Below are 11,966 nucleotides of genomic sequence, written 5' to 3'. Positions count from 1 at the left end.
ATAAACCACTATGTATACAATATATAAGCTACAAATATGTTGTAAAGCAGAGGGTATATAGCCAACATTTTATATGAAAACCTACAAAATTTTGAATCACTATGTTGTACATATGAAACTAATATTATAAATCACCTAAACCTCAATAAAAACTAAATTAAAATATGATTATGCTTATGTACAAGTGTGTGTGTGCTCATGGGAACAAAAAGTTTCACATGTGAAGAATAAGTGCAGAATTAAAGAGAGATTTCAACATTATACACTTCTGAAGTTTTCATATGTACATTTTACTTTTCCCTTTTAAAATAAGACATATACAAAGCAATATATGTAATGAACAACGTATGTTGAAGTCTGAAGTTAATATGTTAACTTTACTCTCCTTTGAGAAAGATCTTTAGAACACTGAGACTCCTACCAACTCCCTGCCACCTTGCATGCCATTCTTTTTTCCTTTTGCAGGTGGCAGATCGTGGGAACTCAGCCTCCATAATCACATGAGTCAATTTCTTATAACAGACTTCTTTCTGTCTCTAGCCTATTGATTTTGTTGCCCTGGAAAACTTGGTTAATACATGGCCTTAGATCAGCGAAGTGGTGAGGGCAGAAGCCAGGCTAAAATGAGTTTGCATGACACTCTTGCCTCATGTTTTAGTTCTTTTTCCAACACCATAAAATTAGACATTATTACTATTACTATTACTATCATTATTTTTTTGCAGGCAATGTTTTAGATTCAGCTATGTTTACCATTTTCTTTCCTCGCCATTATTCCTTGTATTTTCATTCCTTCCTTCCAGTGGAATTCTCCCTCTTTTGAAGTATAACTTTTACATCTAATTTAAGTATAGATCCACTGGTGACAAACTCTCTAAGTGTCTATTTATCAAAAGAAACTTATTTTTCTCTCATTCTGAAAAAGAAGGTCTTGACATAAATTTGAGACAGATATTTTATCTCAGCTCTTGGAAATAGTCTTCCTTTCCTGATATTCATTGTTGACTCAGAAGTCTACTATCAGTCTATTTGTGGTTTCTTATTAGACTTTTCTCTTGGGCTGTTTTTATGATCTTTTGCTTGTGTTTGCTTTTCTGCAGTGTGGTAAAGTGGCTAATGGTAAATTCTGTGGTATCACATGGTAAGGAACAGGCTTTACTGGGGGAATGCTAACATGCCAAGGATAGTAAGCAAGGACCCAAATATCTCAATTCTTCCTCCATCCCATAGAAATCTAAGTCACTGTGGGCCATACAACCAAGCTACAGTGAAGAGACACCCCCTTCATCCTCTCTCCTTTTTTATTGGGCAAGCATGAGAATAATCTCAGTGGGGCAATCACAGAGTACTTAGTTTCCAGGAAATGATGAGTCAGGTATCAACTATTTACAGAGAGTTTTCTGAGAAACTGAGCTGCCCAAAACCTTGGAGGTCTTCAAGCCAATAAGAAGTTGTAGATCATCCTTTGGGGACTGGAGGCAGCTCCTGGCCCTAACTAGTTCATTGTCCAGGCAACAGGCTTCTGGAGCCTCAGTAGTTTCAGTCTCTGCTGATTCATTTGCTGTAGCAAACTTCCAGCCACTAACCTCTGGTCTCCGATATATCTGACACAGGAAGAGAGAGCAGTTATTTGCCCCTCATTTCCACTCTGCAGCCCTTCAGTTTCAGGATGGGATATGTCTCTCTAAGTTCAGCCAGTCAGGGTTTATCATTTCCCCTGAGCAGTTAAGGAACCTGCCTGACAATGCAAGAAGGCAAGAAATGTGGGTTCCACCCCTGGGTTGGGAAGATCCCTTGGAGTAGGAAATGACACCCCATTCCAGTACTCTTTCCTGGAAAATTCCATGGGCAGAAGAGCCTGACAGGCTACAGTCCATGGGGCTGCAGAGTCGGACGCAACTGAGCACATTCATATCTTCACTGAGGAGTGAAGTATTAATAGATTTCTCTTAAAAGTCGTACATTATCAAGGAATCCAGTTGTTATTCTGACTTCAAGGGCGACATCTAGAGGCAGAGGAGAGTAGCTGCAGAGCTAGCTGAAGGCATTGGTAGGTGAATCGTACTTCCAGCCATCCCTGTGGCCCTCTTTACCTGGTGACCAGGGTTCCTGCCAGGGCATAGACTGCTTCCTTGATGCCCAACTCACACTCACCCATTTTGGACTTCATTCTGATTAGAATGAAGAATGACGTTTCCCTATGACGGCTTTTACAGTGGAGCACTTCAAGGCTTTTTTCCCTCTTTGCTGATTTTCTAGGAGGTCTCTTACCCTAAACACTGTTCCATCTTTTCTCTCTTCCATTTACGAAACCCCAGGAAAACGTGTTTGTCTATCAGTCTTCTGGCTTTCTTTTGTACCCTATAGCTGCAGCTGCCTGCAAACACCCAAGAATTGGGCCCAGAGCCAGAAACACATCACTTGTTGACAACCCTGCCACTCAAATAAGGGATTTTCCTAACTTGGCATGCTTTCTCAAGATGGTGCAGTCTCAGGCTCAGAGAATGAGCCTCTGCTTTCCCCATACTGCTCAAGAATGAGGAGAGGATGCTGGTCCTGTCTTTGGTCAGTCCGGCAATTTATCCTGCAATAGCAGCCCCAAGGATTGGTAGATCCTGGAAGCATGTCTATCTCCTTCTGCGGACCACCCACCCCTTCTAGTCTCCCTGGTTTAATTCAGAAACTCTAAGTGTAGCTAATTCGAGCAAATTACTGAAAAGCAATTTGGTAAATATATCTATAGTCTTCAGAATCTATAGACATTTTGACCTAGTTACTGATTCCCAAGGGGTCAGTGACCCTTCGATGGATCCTTTGCCTGGAGTCACAAACGTTAATCAAATGAAACCAGGTTCAGGATAGCACAGCAATTCAGGAATGAAGAAGGGAGAGATGTGCTCTAAAAACACTTTCTCCTCGAAGGGAGGATAGTAAGGGAATTTTAACTGAGGCAGATTTCATAAGAGCTCTAGGAAGGGGCGGACATTTCCAGAGGCAGCTGGGTCATTCAGTCCTACATGCTTCTTTGCACAAACTTGCTAAGGCCAGCTGCTGCTGCTGCTAAGATGCTTCAGTCATGTCTAACTCTTTGCAACCTTATGGACTATAGCCCCCCAGGCTCCTCTGTCCACAAGATTCTCCAGGAAAGGATACTGGAGTGGGTGGCCATGCCCTCCTCCAGGGGATCTTCCCAATCCAGGGATTGAACCTGTACCTCTTATGTCTCCTGCTTTGTCAGGGAGGTTCTTTACACAGGCGCCACGTGGGAAGCCCTCCTAAGGCCTGAAAGTGAAAGTGAAAGTCGCTCAGTCCTGTCTGAGTCTTTGTGACCCCATGAACTATACAGTCCATGGAATTCTCCAGGCCAGAATACTGGAGTGGGTAGCCTTACCCTTCTCCAGGAGATCTCTCCAACCCAGGGATTGAACCCACATTGCAGGTGGATGATTCTTTACCAGCTGAGCCACAGGGGAAGCCCTAAGGCCTAGAAGAGTACAAATCCCCTCCCTGGGCAGGGATCTTAGCATAATAATGAAGGAAAGGTAACTTTTAGCCACTCCAGTACTCTTGCCTGAAAACTACCATGGATGCGGGAGCCTGGTAGGCTGCAGTCTATGGGGTCGCTGAGGGTTGGACACGACTCAGTGACTTCACGTCACTTTTCACTTTCATGCATTGGAGAAGGAAATGGCAACCCACTCCAGTGTTCTTGCCTGGAGAATCCCAGGGACAGCGGAGCCTGGTGGGCTGCCGTCGCAGCAGCAGACACATTTAGTCTCCATCTCCTTTGTTCAAGCACTTTACTGTGGTCAGGTCAGACCCGATTCAGGGCCATTGATTGACCACTGTTTAAAGCACAGCTGAAAAACATCTCTGTCAAATACCAGATGCTTTTGCAACAAACACAGATAAATCAAGGAAAGGATCAGCTTACAGAGGTTGGTATTGGTGACAATCTGATCATTCCAGTTCTAGGACTTTAACTTAGGGAAATATTGGAACACATGACAAGGTTATTCATAAACATTTTTATAAAAGCAAAAATTGGGAATAATTTTAAGGCTCAGTTGGTGATTGGCTGAATAAGTTATGATGCACCCATACAACTGAATTCTATGTAGCAGCTGCTGCTGCTGCTGCTAAGTCGCTTCAGTCGTGTCTGACTCTATGCAACCCCATAGATGGGCAGCCCACCAGGCTCCCCCGTCCCTGGGATTCTCCAGGCAAGAACACTGGAGTGGGTTGCCATTTCCTTCTTCAATGCATGAAAGTGAAAAGTGAATGTGAAGTCACTCAGTCGTGTCCAACTTGTAGCGATCGCATAGACTACGGCCCACCAGGCTCCTCTGTCCATGAGATTTTCCAGGCAAGAGTACTGGAGTGGGTTGCCATTGCCTTCTACATTGTAGTTATTTAAATTTACAATGCAGATCTACAGTTATTGAAATGAAAAAAAAAATCTTTGCCAGATCCTGTAAGGAAAAAGCAGTGTACAGAACAGCATACGTGATACGAACCCAATGTATATTTCATTTGACCCCTGAAGCACTGGGTACTGAGGGTTCCCTCTTTCATGATCCTTTCTTAGTTTCATGATACCTTTTTGTTCACTCCTAATTTTCCTGTGCTTTCTCTGGCTGCCTTCTCAACTTATTAATCTATTCTTTTTGTCCACTTCTGAATGTAGATGTTTTTCAGATTTCCATGTTCCCCTTTTTTTATCTTTTCTTTCTATCCATGCTCTTTGAATGACTTCACTTAGTTCACAAATTTAATAGCCATTTAAACGTTAATGACTCTCAAATCTGAGTGTTTAGCTTAAGTGGTTTTCTAAACTTCAAAACCATTTAGCCAACTGGGCATGACCATTTGGACGTCTTTCAGTCTCCTCAAACTGCCTGCCCCAAACAGAATTCATCTCCTCCATCCTTCCCAAACCACTTCTCCCAGTGACGGCCGCTATCTCCACTCAGTATCCTAACAGTCATTCTCGTCTTTTCCCTCTCTTTAACCAAACAAATCTGTCATTCCTACCATCTGAATAGCTCTCTAATCTGTATTTCTCTTCATATACTCTTCCTAATGTTGGATTATTTAATAGCTTCATCACATGATCAAGGCACTGGCAGAGTACGGGCAGAGTATGGGAGCTCTCAGAGCCACCCACACTGCCAGCCAAGACTCTTGGCTATTTGTTATTTAAGAATTCTACTCTCACCTGAGAAAAAGATGAACTTGATGAATGGAGGGCAGAAGACAAAGATCTCCCCTGTTCTGTTCCCAAGAAACAATTGATATGATACTGCAAGGGAAGGATATTAAAATATTAGATGCTCTTCAAAATCTTCTCACCCTTCTTAGCCATGGGAATTTTTACATACTAGTTACTTTGCAATATTTTTAATAAGCAGTAGAGGAAGCCCATTCTCACTGTCAATCATCTCATATATAAAAGAGAGAGGCACTTAATTTGCATACACGTGGTGATGGACAGGGAGGCCTGGCGTGCTGCAATTCACGGGGTCGCAAAGAGTCAGACACGACTGAGTGACTGAACTGAACTGAACCCGAAACCAGTAAAGCAGTGACCAGATCAGGTCCACAGTTTAATTGTAAATGGACATCATTTTACCAGCTAATCCTGTGACAGGAGAGGCATTCACTAACAGAACTATGATAGAGAGCCAAGAGAGAAATGACCAGTAGACAACTGAGAAACCAATGTATAGATAATATATGGTTAATATTTAACAAAAATGTCAAAGAGAAATGAAAAAAACCTTTTTCAAAGAACTCTTTGATTTCTCTCACTTAATGTCCTGCGTCTTTCAAACCAGGTAATTAATTTATATCCTGACAAGTAGGAGGAAGTCTCCCTTGATATTTGACCAATTTCTCTAAAACAGCTGGAATTATTTTTAATGGAAAAAATTGGAAAAAGAATATTTGATCTATCAAAAAAAGATTATACTCAACATAAGACAATATCAGAACATAAATGAATTTCCTTGCAAATATTTTTACAGTTTAATGTAACTTTTATTTGAAATACACAGGGGGAACTTGAAAACACCACAATCTTTGCAAGATTTGAGTCTATCAGACCCTGCTTTTGCCATTCCCTATTTGAATTTCTTAAAAACTCTAAAACAGTTTACAAAATCAGAGATTTAGACGGTCTCTGGTTTTCCAGTCTTGCCTGTTTAATATAATCAATACTGCTGCCACTGTGATCTTTCCAGGATGCAAAGATCCATGTTAAAAATCCTACAATTCCCTATAATCTTCAAGATTATGTCTAAACTTCATGTTATGGCATATACAACTTTTTATACCCAGGACACTCTTACTCTTCAAGCTTTGTTTTTTTGTTTTTTTGTATTCTCCCCCAGACCTATTACTCCATATCCTTCCTTATATCCAACCAGCTGGCTCTGCTGAAACATCTGCAGGTTTTGGAATGTTTTAATGCTGTTTCTAGTGCTGGGCCTTTACAAGTTCTGGCTAACTCCTACTTATATTTCAGTATTTATATCATGTCATTTTCTCTAGGAAGTCTTCTATGATGCGCACTTTTTATGTCCTACTCCCATCATTTTTGTGTGAATTGCCCACACCCCAATTCCCACAGACCAGTTAATACCTGCACATTCGGTGGTTTTTGTTACATTAAAGGGAACTCTGAGCTTGGGAACCTGGATCTTTTATAAATATTCCTGCATTTTACTCTTGAAATACGTATTATCCTTAATTATGCTGGATAGAAAGCTTGGCTGCCCCTTTGCTCCAGTGAGAGACATTATCTCTATCTTTTAAAACTGTTTGCTAGCCAAACATCCTAGAAGAGATAGTCCTGAAAAAAAGGGCAGCCAATGTCTTGCTCACAAGTGAAAATTTGAGAGACCCATGGAGGAGTGATTCACAACAATATTTTGAAGCTAGAGCCAGGATTTATGGTGGATTTATAAGGTAATTTTTTAAAAGGGCAAATAAATATGACTTCAAAATCGTTGACCTAAACAGCGAGAAAAAATGTAATGGTGATTTATTGAGATGGAATCACTGTATGAGTAGCAGGGCAAGAAGATAAGTGTGGTTTTGGTCAGGCTAATTAATCAATAAAATAATTACAATCATAATGATATTTATTGAGTATCTGCCATGTGCTGGGCCCTGTGTTAAACACATCACATACATTTAATTGATAAATATCGGATAAGCACCTTATACATGCCAACTTAAAAATATAGTCACAGCCTGAAGGTTGAATTGTTTTATTTAGTGGGAATTCTTAGGACTTTAGGCCTTGGAGACAGCACCTCAAGTAACCCTGAGAAACTGCTCAGAGGAGGCCAGGGAAGGAGTCAGGTTATATAGAAGTTTGCTACAAAGCAGGACGTCAGTCTGATAATCAATTATTGTTATTTAAGGAAAACCAGATATCTTAAGGAATCTAGCGTTATTCTAGGTAGGGAAAGATGGAGGCATCTAGGCTCACTGAAATGATTCCTTTCACATCTCAACTTTCTGGGGCCAGCATCCTGTGTTTTCACATTCGCAGTCTATAGGGAATGGCTGCAGATATTCTCCTTTCTGAATTACCTTTAGGGCTCATCGGCTCACACCAGAGAGATGCAGGCACTGATGATTGTGACATCCTTGCTTATTGATATGGCAGGAAATACTCCTTTTCACGTACATGTTAGTCATTAGCCTAGGAGCTGGAGATATTGTATTGAACAAAGCCAGCAATATTACTACTTTCCATTGTGGTGCTTGCATTGTAATGAAGGACAGTCAGGCTGCTGAAAAAGTTCACTATGAGTGGGGATTATCTTTTCCTGAGATGTCAACCTTGAAAGGTAGGTTTTACTTTTATTTTCCCCTGCTTTACAGATGAGAGGGAAAAAAGCCTTAGAAAAGTAATATGACTAAGGTCACAGTTAACAGGTGTTGGAGCCAAGATGCTAACTCATGTTTCATTATTTGCCTTTTGAATAAGAATGCCTTATGAATATTCACTAGTAAAAGTGAATATAATGAATGTCTTTTAAGAAGTGTTAAATTAGCCTGTGCAATAAATTTTACTCAAAAATGCAATACTGAAAGTTAAGAAAAAATAAGGTCAAAATAATGGATCTGGCTGTTAGAGTGGAAAAGTTAACTGCTTTTTCAACTTAATATTGATTTAATTTCACTCTGATATTGGATTTTCTTATATTTTATCACATAAATTACTTTTTAATATATTTTCATTACATAACTATTACTTTCCTTTTTCTTTTGTGATATAATTTTTAAAATTATGTCATTGAAATGAATTTGAGTAGAAGTAAATTTCAAAATATTTTCCCTATTCAATGGAACATTTAAAAAGACTTCTAAGACATATTCATAGCTCTCAGTGTTGCTGCTGCTGCTAAGTCGCATCAGTTGTGTCCGACTCTGTGCGACCCCATAGACGGCAGCCCACCAGGCTCCCCCGTCCCTGGGATTCTCCAGGCAGGAACACTGGAGTGGGTTGCCATTTCCTTCTCCAATGCATGAAAGTGAAAACTGAAAGTGAAGTCGCTCAGTCGTGTCTGACTCTTCGCGACACCATGGACTGTAGCCTACCAGGCTCCTCCACCCATGGGATTTCCCAGGCAAGAGTGCTGGAGTGGGGTGCCATTGCCTTCTCCGTCAGAGAGTGTAAAGCACTGAAAATTGTGGTCCTGTGACGAAAACCCAACACTTAGAAGGAGCTACCTTTGACCATTTAGCAAAGAAAAGGTTTTGTGAAAAATATTTCCTGGGGCTATATACAGTGAAATTCTCAAATAATGTGATAGGGACCATAAGAAACATTATATTTTTTGCTAAATGTAATTAAAAAAAAGATGAGAGGAAAAAATTGTGGAAAGGAATTATTACTAACATATTTATTCAACTACTCATTTATTCATTTTGTATTTATATTAATTATTATTTAATGAGACTTGGCATTTGTAACACTCAATAAGCTTCAAATTACTGCCTGTCTTCCCTGCTAGACTCCAATTTTTACAAGGATTGATACACTGTCTCTTTTGGTCACACTTCATTCCCCCAGAACTGCAGCGTGATAGGTCCTCAATAAATGCTAGACTCATGAACGAAGGAATTAATAAATACATCTGGGTATTTTCATCCAGTTGGTGCCAGAAAAATCACAGACACAAATGCTCATAATACAAGGCTTAAAGTTTTAGGTGTTCAGTTCAGTTCAGTTCAGTTCAGTCGTTCAGTCATGTCTGACTCTTTGCGACCCCATGAATCTCAGCACGCCAGGCCTCCCTGTCCATCACCAACTCCCAGAGTTCACTCAAACTCATGTCCATCGAGTCGGTGATGCCATCCAGCCATCTCATCCTCTGCCGTCCCCTTCTCCTCCTGCCCCCAATCCCTCCCAGCATCAGAGTCTTTTCCAATGAGTCAATGCTTCACATCAGGTGGCCAAAGTATTGGAGTTTCAGCTTTAGCATCAGTCCTTCCAAAGAACACCCAGGACTGATCTCCTTTAGAATGGACTGGTTGGATCTCCTGGCAGTCCAAAGGACTCTCAAGAGTCTTCTCCAACACCACAGTTCAAAAGCATCAATTCTTTGGTGCTCAGCCTTCTTCACAGTCCAACTCTCACATCCATACATGACCACTGGAAAAACCATAGCCTTGACTAGACAGACCTTTGTTGGCAAAGTAACATCTCTGATTTTGAATATGCTATCTAGGTTGGTCATAACTTTCCTTCCAAGGAGTAAGCATCTTTTAATTTCATGGCTGCAGCCACCATCTGCAGTGATTTTGGAGCCCCCCAAAAATAAAGTCTGTCACTGTTTCCACTGTTTCCCCATCTATTTGCCACGAAGTGATGGGACCAGATGCCATGATCTTTGTTTTCTGAATGTTGAGCTTTAAGCCAACTTTTTCACTCTCCACTTTCACTTTCATCAAGAGGCTCTTTAGTTCTTTCTTCTTCATTTTCTGCCATAAGGGTGGCGTCATCTGCATATCTGAGGTTATTGATATTTCTCCCGGCAATCTTGATTTCAGCTTGTGCTTCATCCAGTCCAGCATTTCTCATGATGTACTCTGCATATAAGTTAAATAAGCAGGGTGACAAGATACAGCCTTCACGAGCTCCTTTTCCTATTTGGAACCAGTCTGTTGTTCCATGTCCAGTTCTAACTGTTGCTTCCTGACCTGCATATAGATTTCACAAGAGGCAGGTCAGATGGTCTGGTATTCCCATCTCCTTCAGAATTTTCCAGTTTATTGTGACTCACATATTTCATCTTTGAGTTATTTAAAAGTATGTTTTTGAATTCTCAAACCTATGAATTTTTTATCTTTTAAGTACTGACATCTACTTTTTGTTTTTTGATTGCATTGCAATGAGAATTATGAATGATGCCAGTCCTTTGAAATTTGTTTAGATTTGCTTTATACCTTCGTACATGGTAGTCAACTTAAGTAAATGTACTGCATGTGCTTAGAAAAGTGTCTTATCCTATAAAACAAGCTTATTAATTATGTTTTTCAAATTTCCTACATCCTTACAATTTTTGTTTGCTCAACCTAACAGTAATTTTGAGAGACTCTTGAAATCTTTTGCTATAGTGGTGGATTTGTTAACTTTTCCTTGAATTTTCATTTTTTTGCATTTTCACATTTTGTTGTATTTTAATAGAGTTGTTCCATAATTTTGATGCAATAAAAAAGTTATTAAGCTTCAGATTATATTGTACCATGACTCCCACTCTTGATGAAAGAGATAAGTGTCCATTTTGGTCACTTAACATCCCTGGGTTGTTTCCAAACACGATTACTATGAAAATTAACCAGTATGAGTAAAGTAGTTTCTCAGTATTCGTGGGGAATTGTTCCATGGATGCTCAAGTCTCATATAAAATGGTGTGGTATTCGAGTATAACCCAATGCACATCCTTCCTTGTATTCTGAGTGACCTGTAGATTACATAAAATGTTTCAGTTCAGTTCAGTTCAGTCGCTCAGTTCTGTCTGACTCTTTGCAACCCCATGAATTGCAGCATGCCAGGCCTCCCTGTCCATCACCAACTCCCGGAGTTCACCCAAACTCTTGTCCATTGAGTCAGTGATGCCATCCAGCCATCTCATCCTCTGTCGTCCCCTTCTCCTCCTGCCCCCAATCCCTTCCAGCATAATGTTTAATACAATGTAAATGCTAGTAAATAGCTGGTGAAAGTGAAAGTGTTAGTCACTCAGCCATGTGCAACTTTTTGTGACCCCATGGACTATAGCCTGCCAGGCTCCTCTGTCCATGGAATTCTCCAGGCAAGAGTGGGGTGGGTAACCAACCATTCCTTTCTCCAGGGTATCTTCCCAACCCAGGGTTCCAACCCAGGTCTCCAGCACTGCAGGAAGATTCTTTACTGTCTGAGCCACTTGGAGACCAGTAAATTCAAGTTTTACTTTTCGGAGTGTTCTGAAATTTTTTTTTTTTTTTTTTTTTAGTATTTTCAACCACTGACTCGATGGACAGGAGTCTGAGTGAACTCCGGGAGTTGGTGATGGACAGGGAGGCCTGGCACACTGAGATTCATGGGGTCGCAAAGAGTCAGACACGACTGAGCGACTGAACTGAACTGAACTGAATCTGATGTTGGTTGAATCCATGGATGTGGAACCTGAAGATCCAGAGGGCCAACTGTACTAATCAACGGAGTGCATATACATTTTTATCCTAGCAAAAAGGTCAGAATGAACTCTAATGTGATAGGTGGGTTAGTTTTCTATTGGTGCTATAAAAAAATCACCACATAATTAGTGGCTTAAAACAACACAAAATTATTTTCTTAGAGTTCTGGAGGTCATAAGTCTGAAATAAGTCTAACTCATTTTGAGGTCTGAGCCAGGGCTGCATTCCTCTCTGGTGGTTCTGGGAAGAATCCATTTTCTTCCCTTTCC

The sequence above is a fragment of the Ovis canadensis genome, chromosome 4 (genome assembly GCF_042477335.2).
Source record: "Ovis canadensis isolate MfBH-ARS-UI-01 breed Bighorn chromosome 4, ARS-UI_OviCan_v2, whole genome shotgun sequence".
NCBI lineage: Eukaryota > Metazoa > Chordata > Mammalia > Artiodactyla > Bovidae > Ovis > Ovis canadensis.
The sequence above is the reverse complement of the archived record's forward strand: the minus strand, read 5'-3'. Positions refer to the sequence as shown.